The following is a 21,225-nucleotide window of genomic DNA, read 5'->3' on the forward strand; positions in this document are numbered from 1 at the left end:
GGAGCGCTTCAGCCGTGACTGATCGCGGAGCTTCAACGTAAATGTTCCGGCGTGCACTGAGGGTTTCTGCCGTAATCGTGCAGCTGACGAGCCATTTGAGAAAAAATTAAATTATATATATATATATATATATATATATATATATATATATATATATATATATATATATATATATATATATATATATATATATATAACGAACGCATCAAAAAGAAACCGACGTGATGAGTTTACCACGAAGAAAACAAAATAGTGACAGATGCAGTTGCCTGGAATAGACGAGTTGCAAAACCTACAAGTTAGCTTCCCTGTGAGGCAGGAATTCCTGCACAATGGCGGCATAGGCTTACTTTGGAATAATAGTTGGGAGCAGCGCTGGCACAGCGACTGGCGGCAGAGTAACTCCCGCACCCCTTGCCCATTCGTCACAGCATTCCGCACGTGGGTCGCCAATTCTAAAACTACTTTCCTCACCCAGTGTGGCAGTGCTCTCCCTTCCTTTATGCCCGCGTTAAGAATGTCCCAAAAAACCTGTTCTCGCACAATGGCCTGTGCGACTGGGACTGCATCCGAAGCTGCGTGGACTGTAGTAGATGCATGCACTGGACCTAACTATTGCCGCGGAGTCAGGTTCTGCCGCCATTGTGCATGAATTTCTGCCTCACAGGGAAGCTGACTTGTAGCCTGACGAGCTGCCAATCCGCTCCATCGGTCTCGTACAAAGGGCAGCGCAAAGGCCGCGCGCTATACAGTTCCGGTTCACACACACACACACACACACACACACACACACACACACACACACACACACACACACACACACACACACACACACACACACACACACACACACACACACACACACACACACACACACGCACACGCACACGCACACACACACACACACACACACACACACACACACACACACACACACACACACACACACACACACACACACACACACACACACACACACACGAGTCAGGCCAAACACCTTTCGAGGATAAAATATACTATTTCCGGGATTAGTTGTTTCAGTTGTTGCAAACGTCTGAGCCATCGACTGCTGATCACAGCTTTTTGTTATGTACGTTACAGTTGGACTTAGTCGCTTACTTCCCTCGAGCGCAGTTCGCTATACAGATCTTTTCGGCTTTGAAAACAGGAATCAGACGCACAAATTAGAGCCAAAAAAAGAAAAAAATCATTTAGGAACTGACCTCCTCCCCCACCTCCTCACACGCATACCACGAGAAGGCGCCAGGGGTCCTGAGCTTGGAGATAACCATATAGCATAGTTGTCTTCGCCACCAACGATCTTTGCTCAGTGGAACAGGCTTCTATGGGTGTCGGCCACCTCTACTGAAGTGATTGGTTCCACAGTTCCCCAGTCATTGCCGTTTCTCTTTCTCTTGGGCGCTGCCTGTTCCCTCGCCAAAGGGCGGCTGCGTAGCCTTCGTCAATGCTCTATCCCCCCACTTCGTTCGTTGACACCGCCTTTCGGGACAAGGGACTATCACTTCGGGGAATCGCAGAGAGAGGCCGGTGACTTTTGGCCACCGCTCACAAAGAGAAAACCTGCAGGTGCACAACGGTACGAGCGAAGCCAAGTGCACGGGGGTGGAAATCAACAAGCCATGACAGGGACAGCACGTCAAAGTCCAGAGATCTCAAAGTGTCCCTTGCGAATAACTCCCGTCTTTTTTTTTTCTTTTTATCGTTGCACGAGGTTCTTACTACACTATACTTCGTTTCATACATCAGGTGCAACGCAGCGATAGCTAAGCAAGTAGTCCGCAAGAAAAAAAAAAAAAAAAGGAGGCGTATTACTACGCGCTCGTTTTGAGGCCGAGTGGTTTTCACGTGCCTGGACGTCTTCGCAGTACGGGTCTTGTAGAAAAAATCCGCTCCGAAGAGGCAGCCGAGGTCGCTGCGTGGGACGCCATTTTCTCAAAAAGAGATGCGCAGCGCGGAGGCCCGGAGGGCACGCCTGGCAGGGTTACGGGGCAGCGAAAACGCGACACGAGCACAAACGACAAACAAAGCACAAATTCACCGAATCCGCTTCTTTCTCCCCCCAAAAGGTGCTTTTTATGAAGTTTATGGCAAATGTAAGATGTTTTAAACTTGCAAACAAAACAACTATTATTTCCTCTCGTCAAGAGCAGGAACTATTTTTAATCGCTGATGCGGGGAGCGCAAAAAGGAGCTCTAGCTTTGGCAGTGTTGCACTTGATGTATGAAACGAAGTTAGGAACGTCAAGCACTGTACATTATGCACTGATACACCATTGTTAGCGAACCTCCTACGTGCACTTGAGTGGAAAAAGGATGTTGGTCTCCTGGCAAACCCCAGTGCAAAAGGCAGCATCCCACAGACGCCTGCGTTCTGATCAAACTTTGTTAGTAAACAGTAGCAAGTTATTTTTACAAAAAAAAAACAAAAAAAAAACACTAAAATATTCCTCTTAATCGGTTTCTTATAAACGGACTTGGGCCCGGATTCTGAGCTTGCGTCATTATCGATGGTGTCGTTACCTCACGTGACCTCGACTCACCTGATTGATGGAAACGACGGAACCGGGTGTTACCACTACGGAACCGGAAAAGAGGGCAACAAATGCTCCGGCGTTTTGACCAAACAGATGACTCGAGGTCAGGGAGACAGCGACACTATCGATAACGACGCAAACTTGAAATACGGGACGAGATCATACACATATTAAAATAATAATGGCAGGCGACGGCTAGACCTTGGAAGAAGCTCCAGTCTGTGTTCTCTCCGATCTGGTTTGCTGGTTGGTTGCGACCGTCCTCCTCGCTTGCTCCTCCAGTCGGCTTCCCCAGTCTGAAAATATTCCTTTCTTTGTGCCAGGTCTATCCGCACCCTGCGCACATCTCGTCCCCGCACGCGTCTTTGTCACCTCTGCTTGACTGCCGATGAAATCTTAATGACAGGGCCAATTAGACGCCGCAAAAAAAAATAATAATAACTAAAGAAAAACAAAATGTGTCGTCGCCGTCTTCCTGAGTGCGAAGCGCGTCGCGGTCCGCGGGGCTTTTCCCAGTGCACGCGTACGAGACGTCACAATAGGGTTAACTCGTTTTGAACGACCAAATACGCGAACAAAATTGATGGAAGCAGGTGGAGAACAAACCGGGAACTATTTTTCACATGCGTGTTCAGTGTAGCGTCGGCGAGAACTTACTACCCGAGCCTCCCACAATGCCGGTGCATCAGCGCAAGCGTCCCAACAGGAACAGGACCGCGATCTTGTGACCAGTGGTCCCCTTCCCCAATCTGTCGTCTCGTCACCGAACGGGGTTTTAATTTCTCCGAGTTTCACTTAGCAGTTTCAGAAACAAAGCAAGCGCTACGCGAGAACCGCGCGAGGTTTACTTTCCCTGCTCGCCCATGTTGCCGTCAGGAAGAACTTTTAACGATCGCCCTTTCCTTGATTTATAATTTACTCAATCATAGATCAATAAAGACAGGCATCTCGTCGCCGCTTCCAAATGTATAGACACCTTGAGCGGTGGCTGACCAAACTCTCGCAATGAGAAGTGTATACTCCTCATTTAATAAATAAATATGTTTCTCACTCACTCGCGAATCTGAGACTTTCGTTCGCCACCACGCGCTCAATTGCCCCCCTTCTCCCCTCGCTCTGTCGTTCTACTTGCACGTGTTATCGCAAATGCTGCTGTACTGCTCGGCTACCTGGGTTCGTGAGCTTTCAAGCCGTCCGCAGGTGGTTTGCGCAGAAAAGATGCGCCGAGGGCCAAAAAAATAAAGGGTTGCGCGCTCTGGGTTACATTGCTCGCTGCCGTTAGGAAGGCGTAGCCCTTGTAACGTGGCCCTGCACTGTTTATTGAGCTCGGCACATTTAATCGTTGTCGGTCTCACAACGTCAGACAAGCATTCCGGGGCTTTCCTTGGACAAGATCGGAGCCGCAGCCATATACCGCTAGAAAAGAAGAAGAAGAAAAAAAAAAAGGAGCACTTCATTACATCGCCCTGCCTCACCACTGTATTATTGCGAGAAGATGTAGCGAGACCATGTAGCTCAAAACGCTAACTTAATTTGTCAAGATATATTGCCGGCGGCTTAATGGAGACGAAAATTAAAAAGCTCAACAAATAGAAACCTAGGTGCGTGTAATAGACAGCTCGTTAGACGTCAGGAGTGTATCGATACAGAATTGGGCATAGCACCCCCTGCAGACTCCCGGCCGTGGCACACCGCTGCTGTGCGCGATACGCGAGCGCCTCGAGCACCTCGCAGAACGAAAGTGCAGCATTCGCGCGCAGTGGGTGCCCGGCCACTGCGGCATACACGGCAACGAGCAAGCCGATGAACTCGCCACCGCCGCACATCAACTCCCTCCCAGCGACGAACTTCTCGCTTTGGAGGACGTGCGCGCGGTAATCTATGACCACCTCCGTCAGCAACACCCGGACCCACGCATCGCGCGAGGAGAGCGCATCCCTGCTGTCGGCGCGCGCTCATTGTCGCGCCTACAGCGTGCAATGCTCATCCGAGTGCGCGTCGGCTGCGTGTGGCCCGGGGTAAGACGGGTGCGCCACGGACTATCGTCGAGCGACGTGTGTGGTGATTGCGGTGCAGTGGAAACATTGGAGCACATGCTGCTTCGCTGTACTGCATCCGCAGAGCCACGTCGCGAGATGCTCGAGGCTTATAGGGCGCTCGGAATCATCCCGGACAGCATCGAGACGCTCCTGTGGCCGCGAGGCAGTGCGCGCACCCGTGACAGGGCAATGGCGAGCCTCTGTGCGTGCATCGAGCGGGCGGGCTTGAAGCCTCGCTTGCTCTTCGTCAGGTAGTGCGTGCGTGACCTGAACTCTCCGTGTGTGCTACCTTGGACGTATGCTGCCGGGCGCCCCACCCCGGCAGCTGGTGCATTGTGTCGCGCGCGCGATCTGTCTGCGACAGGACGCTACGTGCGCGCGACTATGTATATACATCAATGATATTACATATATATGTGTATATATTTTATAAACAATTGCAGAGGCCGCTCGCGCGCAGACATTTGTGGACAGTGCTCGGACACTTGCGCGCGAGCGATGCGAACTCGTTGAGCGTCTTTACTTTGTAAATAATGTAAAAAGCTCCCCTGTCCTTTCTTCCTATCGCTCCCCTCTCTACTTCCCCTTGCTATCCTCTCCCTATCCCCTTTTCCTTCCCGCCGGCCGCAGCTCAAGTGCTTCAGTTTGTTAGATAGCAGTTGCCGCGGCCGGCAATACTCTTTTCCTTCTTTTTGATTATTTTTTAAAAAATAATAAATCAACCACTACCACCACCACCATAGCACCCCGGTACGTGAGCCTCGACCATGCCGTCAGCAAATGCGGACACAGTGCTCACAGTTTTAGAAGGTTTAAAGTTGAAAATACTGCTTCGCAATTACAGGAGGCCCGTTCGGAACTGCTCGCACGGCTTCCGACGTATACCTCTCATATCACCGAAAAAAAAAAAAAAAAGAAGTTTCAGTGATGACATTTTCGCAAGAGGCACTGACTCGGACGGCATGCCCGCAAATGTTCGCTCTCCAATCGTCACCCGGCCTTGGAAGCAAGGATTCGTGGCGTTGCGTGGAGCGACATCGTTTTCTTTTTTTTTTTTTTTTCTTTCCAGAGGCGCTTCTGCGAGCGCAGGAATCTGCAGTCCGCCCAAGCACTCTCTTCTTCGTCGGCAACGAGGAATTCCGAGCGACCGTCCTCGCCGGGAAAGTGCACCGTCGGTGGTTGACTGATCCCCGATCCGACGTCGTCGTGTTATGCAAAGAAAGCGTTCTGTTTGCCCTTGGCGGGTCTCCTCGTCCTCCGAGGCACGCCAGAGACGCTGTCGGGACCAACTTCTTTTTTTTTTTTTTTTTTTTTTTTTTTTTTTTTTGCCATTTGTTCCAGCTTCCCGCTTAGTTTACACGGCGCTTTCTCCCATCCACGCGCGCTCTACAGCGTGCTCCACGCTCAGTTCTGGGCGCACCGCGCGCAGTCGAGCAGCGCTGGCGGAACGGAACGCCTTCTTTTGGAAAATCGCCGTCTTTTAGGCCATCTTTTGGCGAATCGCGTCGACCAGCGATGAAATGAAATGCTGAGAGGGAGTCTCTAACAGATTACAAGCTGCCATAGCGAAAAAAACCGTATGAGTCACAATGACCTCATACAGATTTCTCATACTTAGCTCGTACTAAACTCATACATATCTCATACAATCTCATATATCTCATACGCTGAATAATATTTGTATGAGATTATATGAGATATATATGAGTTTAGTATGAGAAATCTGTATGAGGTTATTGTGACTCATAGGTTTTTGTTTTTGTTTATTTCTCGATCCTCGTTATTATATCTCATTAATAGTCATTCCAAATTATTTTCTAACGATGTGTTAAACGATACCATTTCCAAGTACATGAGTTTCGTCTCTGGGAAGTGCGCCGCCTCATTGCTGCAAGAGTGGAGGCCTTGCAACACATGCCGGGCTCTTCGTTAAGCGTTGCCCGCTCGGCAAAACGGCCATGAACCATCACCGGCATTCCTCCGGAGAGCTGTCTAGCTCCTCAAGCGGTGCGATGGGCCAAAGAGGTGGCGTCGCTCATCGCGCTGACAACGAATGTGGGTGACGGATAGGGGATGAATATAGTGCAGATCGAAGGCATCTTGGCACAAGGAAAGGAGGTTCGGATTAAAGGGGAGAGAGGGTGACCCGCCTCTCTGAAAGAGAAATTTTCCATTGGTAAACCGCAACGACCTCCACGCTTTCTAGACAAATAAAAATTACGAGGGACTTTAGCGACTACTACTCTACTCCACCTTGGGGGATTCCCCTAAATATTTGACCAACACCATTCCCACTTCAAGTTATAGATCAATTCGCTCTCGCCCTACCATCTGATCTGCTGACCGTCCTGGTTAGCTCAGTCGGTAGAGCGACTGCCCCGGAAAGGCGGTGGTGCCGGGTTCGATTCCCGGATCAGGACGAATTTTTCTTTAACTACGAAGTTTCTGAGAAAGCTGTATAGCTTTTCTTTGTAGCCGTATGGCTGCGCTTGGGTGGATACAATGAGTACTCCCTTATTACAAATTCTACTCCACCTTGGGGGATTCCCCTAAATATTTGACCATAAAGTAGTGAAAGGGCGCCTGAGAGCCGCATTCTGCTACGCAACTGGCACTAATTAGCAATTGATTAATTATTTAGGTAATTAACTAAACAGAAATTAAGTAGGTAAATAATTATAACTTACATAGTTACGTATTACTTAGTTAATGAATAACTTAATTATGCGTCAATTGGTAGTTAATTAATTAATAATTGATCATTGATTGACATATGACCATGGCATGCATTCGCGCATACTGTGGTGGCGCTCTCTGGTTGATCAAGACCTTTAGCTATGACGTCATCCCGCCTCAGTCAATCAGAACGCCGCAAAAGCGCGACACATTTTGTGCACGACAGCATGAGCCATTAAAGGCTTTCGCCTTAAAATGTGAAGCAACCCGCTTTCTCTTGCGCAACCACCTCCTACGAAGTGGATGGTCAAGAAGAAGCCGCACGCTCCGTTGTCAAGCATTCTGTGCCCAGGAGCCCGGAGGAGAGTGACGCGTTCGCGCAGGAACAGAGACCCAAAGCCAGGACAGTGGCGCAGGCCCAACATTACATGAGAAGCCTCGCCGCAAGGGAATTTTCCGTGCTTTAGCGAGGTGTACTTTTGCGTTTCATCTCATATTATTCAATGACACGGGTCATCAGATTAGGTTAATATACGGAAAGTGGTCTATCAAACACCATTTTTGAATTTCCCGCCACCGCCTACAGCGCGGTTATTTCGTGCTAATGGCGAAAAGTGGGAAATTCAAAATGGTGTGGAATTTAAAGAACAATTCATATACTATAATGCTATATACCAATCCTGCATCTCAGCGGCAAACCACACGTTCGCGGTTATTTGCTAATGGTGCTAATTATTATTTCGTGCTAATGGTGTCGCGAAGTCGCCACAGCTGAAGTATCAAAGCACGCTGAGAACCACAACTGCGGAACCAGTCACGTGCAACTTCTCGAATTTAGAGAACAATTCATATACTATAATGCTATATACCAACCCTGCATCTCAGCGGCAAGCAACACGTTCGCGGTTATTTACTTATGGTGCTAATTATTATTTCGTGCTAATGGTGTCGCGGAATCGCCACAGCTGAAGTATCAAAGCACGCTGAGAACCACAACTGGGGGGCCAGTCACGTGCAACTTCTCGAATTTAGAGAACAATTCATATACTATAATGCTATATAACAACGCTGCATCTCAGCGGCAAGCAACACGTTCGCGGTTATTTACTTATGGTGCTAATTATTATTTCGTGCTAATGGTGTCGCGAAGTCGCCACAGCTGAAGTATCAAAGCACGCTGAGAACCACAACTGCGGAACCAGTCACGTGCAACTTCTCGAATTTAGAGAACAATTCATATACTATAATGCTATATACCAACCCTGCATCTCAGCGGCAAGCAACACGTTCGCGGTTATTTACTTATGGTGCTAATTATTATTTCGTGCTAATGGTGTCGCGAAGTCGCCACAGCTGAAGTATCAAAGCACGCTGAGAACCACAACTGGGGGGCCAGTCACGTGCAACTTCTCGAATTTAGAGAACAATTCATATACTATAATGCTATATACCAACCCTGCATCTCAGCGGCAAGCAACACGTTCGCGGTTATTTACTTATGGTGCTAATTATTATTTCGTGCTAATGGTGTCTCGGAATCGCCACAGCTGAAGTATCAAAGCACGCTGAGAACCACAACTGCGGAACCAGTCACGTGCAACTTCTCGAATTTAGAGAACAATTCATATACTATAATGCTATATACCAACCCTGCATCTCAGCGGCAAGCAACACGTTCGCGGTTATTTACTTATGGTGCTAATTATTATTTCGTGCTAATGGTGTCGCGAAGTCGCCACAGCTGAAGTATCAAAGCACGCTGAGAACCACAACTGCGGAACCAGTCACGTGCAACTTCTCGAATTTAGAGAACAATTCATATACTATAATGCTATATACCAACCCTGCATCTCAGCGGCAAGCAACACGTTCGCGGTTATTTACTTATGGTGCTAATTATTATTTCGTGCTAATGGTGTCGCGAAGTCGCCACAGCTGAAGTATCAAAGCACGCTGAGAACCACAACTGGGGGGCCAGTCACGTGCAACTTCTCGAATTTAGAGAACAATTCATATACTATAATGCTATATACCAACCCTGCATCTCAGCGGCAAGCAACACGTTCGCGGTTATTTACTTATGGTGCTAATTATTATTTCGTGCTAATGGTGTCTCGGAATCGCCACAGCTGAAGTATCAAAGCACGCTGAGAACCACAACTGCGGAACCAGTCACGTGCAACTTCTCGAATTTAGAGAACAATTCATATACTATAATGCTATATACCAACCCTGCATCTCAGCGGCAAGCAACACGTTCGCGGTTATTTACTTATGGTGCTAATTATTATTTCGTGCTAATGGTGTCGCGAAGTCGCCACAGCTGAAGTATCAAAGCACGCTGAGAACCACAACTGCGGAACCAGTCACGTGCAACTTCTCGAATTTAGAGAACAATTCATATACTATAATGCTATATACCAACCCTGCATCTCAGCGGCAAGCAACACGTTCGCGGTTATTTACTTATGGTGCTAATTATTATTTCGTGCTAATGGTGTCGCGAAGTCGCCACAGCTGAAGTATCAAAGCACGCTGAGAACCACAACTGCGGAACCAGTCACGTGCAACTTCTCGAATTTAGAGAACAATTCATATACTATAATGCTATATACCAACCCTGCATCTCAGCGGCAAGCAACACGTTCGCGGTTATTTACTTATGGTGCTAATTATTATTTCGTGCTAATGGTGTCGCGGAATCGCCACAGCTGAAGTATCAAAGCACGCTGAGAACCACAACTGCGGAACCAGTCACGTGCAACTTCTCGAATTTAGAGAACAATTCATATACTATAATGCTATATACCAACCCTGCATCTCAGCGGCAAGCAACACGTTCGCGGTTATTTACTTATGGTGCTAATTATTATTTCGTGCTAATGGTGTCGCGGAATCGCCACAGCTGAAGTATCAAAGCACGCTGAGAACCACAACTGGGGGGCCAGTCACGTGCAACTTCTCGAATTTAGAGAACAATTCATATACTATAATGCTATATAACAACGCTGCATCTCAGCGGCAAACCACACGTTCGCGGTTTGCTAATGGTGCTAATTATTATTTCGTGCTAATGGTGTCGGGACTCGCGAAGTCGCCAGAGCTGAAGTATCAAAGTACGCTGAGAACCACATCTGCGGGCCAGTCACGTGAAACTTCTCGGCCACACATCGGAGCCAGCGCTGTTCACTAGCGAGGTCCGTTTGCTTGCGCTGAAGTCGCCGAGCTGTTCAGGAAATGGAAGAAAGGAAGAGGACAACCAAAGAGGAAAGTTGAGCTATAGTCGGGGCTTCTAATCTGACCGAGGAGGCACTGAACCCAGCGCAAGAGGAAGGACAGCGCGTGGGTGTTCCGTGTTACCGCTCGTTGTATTTTTACCTACAGCTACTGCGGCACGGAGCAAGAAAAAAATAAGCGTGGAAAAAAGGAAAGAATTAGCAAATGCTACGTACGTTGCTGCTGACTAGTTAGCACAGTAAAGCCATTTGATTTCATCAGTTTTGCTGAGAGTGTGCCGGCATTCAGATTTAAAAACTGCGTGGGTAAATCAAATTAGAACGGGGCCTTGTACAGCTGCCCCTGCACCACCCAGTGACGCCGCCTAAGGGGGGAGGGGAGGGGGGAGGGGGAAGTGCAACAGACTTGCTTCCCCTTATCGGAGCTCCTAAGGACGCGCTTAATGCAGAAAAGCTGAGAAATTGTCGCGGGACTTCTCAGGTGCAATCGGGTAAAGAGGAACGGACGTGGCATCACATCTTCAGAGTGGATCGGCGGCGCAGCAGCCACGGAGTTCCGAATAGTTACGTGTACTAACATTCTTTGACGACGCAGTCCTTGCTTTGTTTGAGTCCATTCGCTGCATCGCCCAATAAGCACACCGCTGAGAATACCTCCAAGCGCTGGCTTTTCGAAGTGTAGTATTGATCTTCCGTTAGGGGGATGAAGGACCTACACTGTGAGTACTTTTTCTTTATGTACAGCCTTTGACGGCCCTGTTTTTTCTTTCGCTAAAGAATATTGTAGAATGTACAGTCTCTGTCAAAAGTATAGATCTCAGAGGGTCTGCTTCTGAGCCGTGTAGTGGCGCTTATTTACCATTCGTGGAGGTTCCTTCCCTTTGGAAAGGGTAGGACAAAAAAATCTTCTTGCCATCAAGAGATTCGGAACACTGGAGATGCATTACCAGCTGCACGAAGTGGCTCAGAAGCAGACCCTCTGGGCTCTACACTTTTGACAAGGACTGTATACTTTCTACATTATCCTTCGGCGAAAAAAAACCAAAAAGAAACAGGGATGATATTTGGCCCTGGGGTTTTAGAAGTCACCGCTGCAGTGAGCAGAGCTGCAGTTCTGTCTCAGCTTTTTTTCTTTTTTGTTTTCTTGTTCGCACTGGCGCATGTGCCCCCGCAGGGCTGACTTCGGGCCAGTCTGCTGCAGTCCGTCTCTAGCAGCGCGTGCGCCCATCCTCCTCCTCGTCCTCCTTGGGTCCGAGGAGCAGGCGCCGTCTTCCTCCTTTCCCGGTGGGTTCAAGCGGGTCAGCGCGTTTTCCTCCTGGCCGGTTTTTCCTTTCGACGGCGCCAGAGAGAGACTGGGAGACCCGGTCAGGCGGGCATCGGAGGGAACCCCGCGGCAGCGATCGGCGGAGCTGCTCCGCTGGCCGCCTTCGCTGATCGGCGCGGCGCCGGTCAGCCTGGACGTCCAAGGAAGATGCCGCGGCTTGAAAAGACGAGCGTCGGGGGCGAACGGGAACTGGCCGTTAGTTCGTAGCCGGCGGTGATGCGATTTGCAACGGTGGACGGTGTATGTGAAAAAAAAAAAAAAAAAAAAAATATCGCGAGCGCCCAGATCGAGGATGAATGAAGCGAACACACTGCATTTCTGGTAATAATGTCTACGCAGGAAATGTGCACCAGCTCGCAGACGCCGCTGTACGCAGCGATGTAGGATAACGAAAAGCTCCAAACCTGATCCACGGTGATTAGCATTCGAGGCACGTCCACTGTTGCCCATATCATTGCGGCGAAAAATCCGCGTTATCGGTGTCGGCGTTGTGAGCGAAAAACCACGGGCAGGGGCTCTGGAAAGTGGTAGCTGGCAGCGGACATGGCCGAGCACTGATCCTTCGATGCTTTGTGCTAGTTAACGAGGCCACGTGATATCACAAAATTGGAAGGAGCTGACAACCGTGTTGCTCATTTGGGGTGGGAAGGTGGGATAAGAATCAACCTTACAGGTGCTCTTGGATACTGATTCAGGTTCTTTACTCCTTGGCGACGCAGACACGTTCATACGGCTTCGTTAAAGTGTGGATTTTTATGCGGGCTGGTGGCCTACGCTATCGGATCACATTCTTAAATGCGCAGACCTTAAGTGTACCTCATATATATTTTTTAAGCCAAGTCGAGAAGACCAAATTATTCAGCAAGCGTTTCCCGCTCGTCCTTGTTATGTTTTTCATCTAAATAGTTAAGGTTTGGTTTGGTTTGGTTTGTGGAGTTTAGCGTCCCAAAGTGACTCAGGCTATGAGAGACGCCGTAGTGGAGGACTCCGGAAATTTCGACCACCTGGGGTTCTTTAACGTGCACTGACATCGCACAGCACACGGGCGCCTTGCTTTTCGCCTTCACGAAACAGTTAAACGGCGTTTCTGAGTTCCTAAATAGTTCAGGAACTCAGAAACGCAGTTCGCAGCAATAGTTTACTGATGTGTTCGTTCAGTCCGGCAAGCTTCGTAGCACGATTGCAATTTCAGCTACCAGAATCCATTGATTGGGTAACTGTATCTTGTTTGGCGGGTGAAGCCAGCGAAAACAGACGCAATTGAATTGAAGAGGAAGGCACTGGACTCGCAACTTTTCCAAAATTTATCGCGTTTTCGGTGTTGTATTTTCGTTATTTCAATCAATCCTGTGAACTCTTCTGTTTCATGCACTTGCCTCTCGTCTATTCCAATCAGGTTTAGATTCAATTAATCCCCCCCCCCCCCCCAATTACGGGGGAGTCAGTTCAACCATTTTCCCTGGCATTCTGGAAGGCGAACAGCAACTCTCGTCCTGCCTGCTATCTGCTCGTATGTGTTGTGTAATAAAAAATCAATAAACTGAATATAATAATTTACAGCAGTGATGTAGGCTGCGGGAATGAATGACACACCATACTGCTGATGCCGAGTGGAAAGTGCAGCAGTATACATTCACAATTTTGCACGAATTCAAATAAATAGCTCATACGAATAGTCGATTCGGGATACAAATAAGTAACTGAGCTTAATAGACCATTCGGGAGGTGCGCAGAATTTTTTATTCAACGCTTGCCTCGAATTACCTCGAACGGCGCAGTTGTTTGTTGCGGTGTATATAGCCTTTTGAGGAAACGTTTCTCACGCTCTGAAGAAAGCGGTCGTAAGACGAAACGATCACGGTTGCAGATGCTTGTTATAAACATAGCGCGAAGCCGCGGTGACGCAGTGTGCAGCTGCATTCAATGCCTGTTACATCATTGTTTTTGAGCTGAAATATCGATCGCTCCGCCGGGTGATAGCGCGAGAGCAAAAAAAAAAAAAAAAAAGCGGCAGCTGTCAGCGAGAAAGACCAGTACATTTTCCAGTTCCTCGAAAAGTGAGAGCGGGACTCTGAGGCGTATCAATCGATGCATGCTTCTGTAAAAAATAATAATAATAAATAAATAAATAAAATAATTATAACGAAAAAGAATAACGCTGTCGATCAAGGAATTAATTAGGCTACTTGGCGTTGCTTTTTGACACTACAATTTTTTTAGTTGACAGTTTTAGCACGTTTGAGCAGTTTATAAGAGCTAAATAATGGTTTTGCCAAAGCATATCGAAATAAAGTATGAAGCAAAACGTGCACGAGTATTCTCGCCGAGTCCCGGGAATACTGTTCAAGTTTCGCTCTGGAAACATGCACCGTCCTTTTTTCTTTTTTTTTTATTAGGACGCTATAATAAACAGTGCACTGTACTATACGCAAATGTGCATATTATGCTTTCTACAGAACAATTGGAAAGCCACTGCTGGCTACTGTCTTGGTGCAATCCTTCGAAAACTAACCTTTCCCCGCCTGTTTTATTGCATAACGGGCCCTCCCGCGCGAGCATAGAGTTGTTGCTTTCAGTGTCCTTCGCTCCCCCCTCTCTCCTCTTTTTTTCCTTCGTTTACCACAACTGCCATGACCCCAAACCTGCGTCCTTTCTGTACGCCCTCCGGCAGCACTTGCTGTGGTCTTTCTTGCCTGACGACTATAGCCATTTCCGGTGTTTCAGCCTATTGTACATGCTTCTTATCTCGGAACTGCGTCCTTCTGTTTTGACGCACTCACTTCCGTCAGTGTGCCCTACCACTCGTCCCTAGGCGCACTGAACAAACACTTACGTGCACCATAATTATTCGTTCAAAGCATATATGGTACTCAAACGCTGTAATTGGAGGGCCTTAAGATTTTCTACTTTTACACGAACTACGAAAGGACTTAACCCTCCGAACAGAACAAAGAAAACCAACAACCCCACCTTAAAAAAAAAAAAATGTTTTACTGGGTTGTCTTCGGCGTGAAGGAAGGCGCATGAGTGGGAAGCCTCGATGCCGCTAGGGCTGCCTGAAAATGCATCAATCCCTATAAGCTGCCTCAATGTTCCTAGATCCCTAAGCTGCCTCAATGTTACTCGATTCCTCGATCCCTAGGCTGCCTTGAGGTGCCTCAATTCCTGGGCCATCTGCGGCGCGCGGTAGATGCTGCCTGCTTTCGCGGCTTCGTCAGCAGTTAATTACCAGAGAGCAGGCCCACGCTGGTTGTCCTACGAGCATCCCAAAAGACTTTTCCAGCACTGTCTCAATAAATTACGAGACTTTCTTTAGAGGGATACGTGTCTCCTACTATCGCTGGAATACCGCACCGGCGTATAGGACGTTGAACAAAAGGAATAAGGGCAATAAGGAGAGACAGCTAGGACAATCTACACTCCGCGCCCACTTTTGAACGCTCGTATTCCGTTCACTTCTGTTCACGAGACACAGAGGTGGCGGAGTTCAAACGCGTTGGCACAAAACGTAGCTTTAAATAACTTGAAGGTGGCCTAAATGGCGTGGTTTTTGCGGATTCGTTATAGCGCAGTTTAAGAGACGAACGCAGAGAGAAAGAAGGATACAGATAGACCAGTCCCGTATCCTTCCTTGTGTCTGTGTTTGTCTTTTAAATTCCGTTATAACGAATCCATAGATGAGATAGTAATTAGTTTTAAGCGCCCTTACAGCACTGACAATGTGCAGTAAAGTAATTGCGAAAGAAACTTTGGTAATCAAGTGGGGGGATCGAACCCTGAACCCTTTTAGGTCCCGAGTCAGACAGTTATCTCCGGGTCGGCGAGGCAGTTCGTTCGAGTTGCTTAAAGGGAGGTCTTGTGAAATGACATGAAAATAATAAAAAGTAAAAAAGCGAAAAATAACCAGTGTATTCTGGGAAAAGTGGCTGGATGCCAGTGAAAAGCCCGCCAAGAGCTCCCCAAGCGGCCATAGCGAATATTTAACTCTATCGCACAATGCTCTCTTAGGGACTAGTGTCCCTAAATTTTGCTTGCGTGGACTGGCACACTTAGAAAAGTAACCAGTGTCTTCTGGGAAAAGTGGCTGGATGCCAGTGAAAAGCCCGCCAAGAGTTCCCCAAGAGGCCATAGGGAATAGTTAACTCTATCGCACAATGCTCTTAGGGACTAGTGTCCCTAAATTTTGCTTGCGTGGACTGGGTCAGTCGCTGTGTCCGCGTCGGCGTGCGTAGCGCGGTCGAGCAGGTGTGCGCGGCCAAGCATGAATTCGCCTTGCTTTGTAGCACTGGTGGGAGCATCAAGTGTGGCCGGCTTACGAAGCAGCGGTTCGTCCTTATCGGGTGGAGATAGCTTTGCAGACGCATCCGGCGCCAACCCTTGGAACTTTCAGCCGCCGCTATCTAATCGTCGCCAGCCGCCGGCGCCGCCTCGGTACGATTCCATGCGAATGCGTTGCCGTCACGTCGAGACGCGCTCTCTTTCTGCGCCGCCCGGACGACACGAGGCCCCCACGGCCGACTCCTCTCACGAAGATCTGCACGCCTTGTGGGGACACCGCGGTTATATTCTTTTTTTTCTCAGTGAAAATTGATTCCACGGTTGTTGTGGTTGTTTTGCAGTTCCTTCCTCTAAAATATCCATTTTTAGTGAGAGTTGTGCCTTCGGGATCACAAATTACAACGCGGTATACCCTGCCTACACTGACTAACTACTATTTATTATAGCGAAAGCTTCATTCACTACGCAATGTACCACCAGAGGTCAACTTAGGCGTCAGCTAGCTTGACCTGCAACGAAGCCACAGGAAACTATGGTGTACCACCACTTGACCTTTGACGGCAGACAGAGCAACACGTGTTTCCTCTTGTAGTTGATGGCGTCCTCGACTCCATGGTCTAGACAACCAAACCGTTGCAAAACCATGTCTGCCCATGTCTGAACTAAACCTAACCAAAGCAAAAACAAGCAAAACCACGCTTTAGCTTCGACCAGCTAGGTTTAGCACAGTTAAACTTGAGCGGCTTTTTTTTTTTTTTTTTTTTTTTTGCCAGCGTAAACCCCGCCACTCGATTAAGCCGAGTGACGTCTAGAGTGGGAAAAAAAAAAAAAAAAAAAAAGCTCCGTGATTACCGTTATTGAAGGAGGCTGAATGAAGCGTTTAGACTCGGAGATTGCGTCTGAAAATCTTATCATACAATTATACTTGGAAAGCGGGTGGAGGATATGCATTCATTTTTCTCACCTTTTCAACTCGTATCGAAACTCCGTCCCAAGTGAGAGCCGTGTTTTTGTCATTGAGAAACGGCAATATATCGATTACAGTTAAGGCTTCTATTCTTTTCGAAAAGTGCTCTAATGTACGCACCACGATTCTCCTGCGTTTCTTGTACACAGGAGTGATGCAGACCGCACTATACGATCGTCAATTGATGAGCACTATGGAGTTCGCGTATGTTCCACTGCTTTTTTGGTCTGTCATATTCCTTCTTTCTCAACTAGCACTTCTCTGCCACCTTACTAAGGCCACCGCTCCCCGACTTCAAGATTCTTTTGCGAATTGGACAATTGCGGAGTAATTAGAGTTTTTCCTATGCTAATGATTTTGTTGCTCCCGTGCAAGATTAATTTCGTAGCGGAGAACTGCTTTTTGACTCTGTTCGTTACTTCAGTTGCAGACTTATTTTCTTTCTACTTTATGTGATCTCTGTAACCGTCTAAGTCGTTTATATAATACACCGGAAGAATGAACTGGTCGGCTAGTCGGTTTGTTGACATTCTATTATTCACCTCATTTAGTTCAAAAACGAATAGAGCACAAGGGAATGGAACACAGGAGATGAAACGCAGGCGCTTCCAGTTTCGTCTTCTTTGTGCTGCGTTTATTTTTGCGTTAAATGAGGCCAATTATAATGCCTGTAATACTGGCCACAAGAACTTAATTGTTCCATAATCAACTGGCACAATTCGCAAAGCGGAACAGCCCCCACCACATTGAGCGCTCATCCTCGCGAGTCGCGACGCGTCGGGTCGTGCCGCATCAATGAACGAATGGCAATCCTCTCCTCGGCCTTGGGGAGCTTGGGCGGCAGTGGGTGAATCATGCGTGAAGGCGCTCCGCCGTTCTTTGCCGCGCAGCGCCGTTGCTGGTAGCTTCCCCCTCCACCCCTTCTTCTTCCCTTTCCGCTCGTTTCTTCTTGAACCCTTTTTCACCAACCCCCCGTTCTTCAACCGCCTGCCGTTCCCGCTTCGGCCCCTCTAAACCTCGTTTGTACATGTTTGAGCTTACATATAAAACATCGGGAGTTCTCAATCATCCGTAGCTATGGCCGGAATCAGTCTGTCCCGCAGCGGTGGCTCAGTGGTTACAGCGCTCGGCTGCCAAGCTCGAGGACGCATCTTACTTGAAGGCAAAATCGAAAAGGCGCTTTACTGCATATTAAAATAGGTAGTATAATATATTGATACAACGCCGCCAACTGCGTTGCCCGTACGACGCTTTGGGACTTTAACCTTTATATGCATACTACTATCATTCTTACTATATCTCGCCTCATCTTATTTTACCCTAGTGATTCCTTTATTACGACAACGATACGGAAAGGTTTGCGTAACGTACAAACAACGGCATATCGCAAGCTACGCTGGGCTTGCGTCTTGGCTTCAGACTATGATTGGTTTATTGGGTTTAACGTCCCAGAACGACTCAGGATATCAGAGACGCCTTGTGGAGGGCTCCGGAGATTTCGACCACCAGGGGTTCTTTAACGTGCATTGACATCGCACAGCACACCGGCTCGTTGAGTTCTCCCTCCATCGAAAAGCGCCAGACGCGGCCTGGATTTGATCCAGCATCCTAGGATAGAGCAGTCCAGCGCGCTAACCACTGCGCCATCACGGCGGTGCGCTTGCGACTATGTGTCGACCAAGCACATTGCGCTGTTCCACGCCAATGGGCAGCGTGCCAGGTTTGATTAGTACATATTACTTACTTGTTACTTACTTATTACGACTTATTAGTACTTGACGCGACAGAAGCGGCATCGCGCGTAAGAAGTGGCGATTTTAGTTCAATGTTTCTACGATTGAAGCTTCTCCAACCGATTCCTTTGTTTGGTGCTGGTCTAGTTCTGCCATATCCAAATGCCTGAACTTGCAGTCAATTAATTTCGCTTTCCCTTCTACTGGCTTGTTCTTGCCGTAGTCGTCCATTGTTTTACAATAACTCGCTCACCCGGGCACACCACGCTGTTTCTTGTGACGAATGACTCTCCTGAACACTCCTTGTCGCTTCTGCGAGATCACGATATAGTGCACCTCCACGCCCAACAAGGGGGGAGGAGGGGGGGGGGGGGTTAGGCTAAGCGGGGAGGTGTATCGAGGATGGCAGTTCTTCGGAAGGGCCGCCACCTAACGCCAGACTACTACTGAGGAGAAAGGGGGGGATCGAGCGTCGGGAATTTCATGATATATTAGGTGACACGTCGACAAAAAGAAAAATGCTTCAATGCCCTAAAAGTTAACCTTTAGACTTGTATATATCTTGCGGGCTGCATGAATGCCGAAATTGACGGTAGTTACGCGCTCACTCGACCGCAGGTCTCTCGATCCCTGCCAGCGGCGGCCGGCGCGTCAGCGGGGAAAGGAAACGCGCCGCCGGCGTCGAGTGGCCGAGTCGCTGAGCTCATTATTGGGCTAGATAGCACGAGCGCAGGGACAGACCGCTTGACACCGCATTGGACCAGCGAGACCGCCGCTGTCGCCAACTCAGAAAGCCCGCAATAGATATCGTGAAAACGTCTTGCTCCAATATCGCTTTAACAAGACTCATGAAATTATAACACGTACTGAAAAGGAAAGGGAAAAGAAGCAAATCCCAGACTCACTTAATTACGTTGTAAGTATATGCAATGCGATTGCATTAGAAGCTATTGTTGCTTTTTCACTTACCTCTCGTGTCATACTTCTTTTTTTTTTCTTTTTTTTTTTCCACGGTTGTGTTTGTAGTCCTCTACACGTCTGTCTCCGCACAACCAGACATTGCTCCAGGTAATCTGGCTGGTGAATATGTGCTTACGCGAAAACGTCTACAGGTGGCGACGCGGAAGTAATGAAAGTATATCAAAATAAAACGTGTAGTTGTCACTTCAGTTCAGGTGCCGTCGTTTCCTTCCAGCCAATGAATCAATTTCATTATGGGCTACGACGTTTTAGTTCACGATATGGTTTCTAATTATACCTCACTCACGCCACACATTGCCGATTAGCATAGGTGATATTACTTCCAGGACACGCGAACGACAGCGGCAGCTGACGGACAGCTGCGTCGTGCCGCCAAGAAAGTGGAGCGCTCGGTTTTTTGATCGTCACAACACTGCGCGTGCAGCAAAACTAACGATCACGAGTTAAGAGGATAGAGCCTACAAGCAGTCGCCAGATTGGCAACCTTTCTTTTAATAACGCAGAGAAAAGGATACACAAGGAGCAAAAAGCAAAATACAGAGAGAGAGAGAACCTGCCCCGCCGGGGTAGTGCAGTGGTAAGGCGCCCGACTACTGTGCCGGAGTTCGCGGGCTCGAACCCGACCACGGCGGCTCCGCTTCGATGGAGGCGAAACAAAGAGGCGTCCGTATGCTGTGCGATGTCAGCGCACGTTAAAGATCCCCAGATGGTCAAAATTACTCCGTTGCCCTCCACCACGGCTCCCCTTTCTCTCTTTTCACCATCACTCCCACCTTTATCCATTCCCTTACGGCGCGGTTCAGGTGTTCACAAAAGCAAGTGTCACAGATACTGAGCCTTTATTATTATTATTATTATTATTATTATTATTATTAGAGAGAGAACCAGTAAGGCATTGCAGCCAATTAAGTAACATTCATAACTAAATTCGATATTTTGTCTTTTTTTTCTTGTTATGTGGATTGCGTTGGATTGGCTTTGGCTCTGTGTTTTGGTTAAGCATTCCGCGGACAGTCACTTTTCTGCGCACGCTACTGATCAGATAAGAAAGCTTTTCGCCTTAGTATCACCTTGCCGCACAAACGTGCAGCCTCCTGACGTGCTTTCGCAGACACGTTAGGTTACTGCCCAGCTGGACAGAGTTCCGAGAAAACGCGACGGGGCACCGACCGACGACGAAGCGCGCGTTGATAGCGACGCTCGCAAAGGGCGCAGCGCAAGCGGTGTCCACCGGCTCAAAAGTGTGCAGTCTCCGCGGCGACCCGATGCCGTGGATTCCCAGACATGAGAATATTTTCGCCCAAAATGAGATGAGGAGATGAAGCTCCGATCTAGATGCGCGGTCAGCCCACATGTACAGTACGGTCCACTGTTAAAGGGAACATGAGACCGTGTGGCTGCCGCTTTGCAAAGCTCTCCTGCGAGAGCCGGTGGCA

General features: G+C 48.2%; 1 non-coding gene across 1 annotated transcript; it reads left to right on the top strand.

Annotated features, from left to right (window-relative positions):
* Positions 1 to 6,940: 6,940 nt before the first annotated feature.
* On the top strand, positions 6,941 to 7,014 carry TRNAS-GGA (transfer RNA serine (anticodon GGA)). Its single transcript has one exon. It is a non-coding gene; the product is annotated as a tRNA-Ser (tRNA).
* Positions 7,015 to 21,225: the final 14,211 nt, after the last annotated feature.

This window comes from Amblyomma maculatum, chromosome 11 (assembly GCF_055883805.1).
Source record: "Amblyomma maculatum isolate TAMU_Amacu chromosome 11, ASM5588380v1, whole genome shotgun sequence".
Classification (NCBI taxonomy): Eukaryota; Metazoa; Arthropoda; class Arachnida; order Ixodida; family Ixodidae; genus Amblyomma; species Amblyomma maculatum.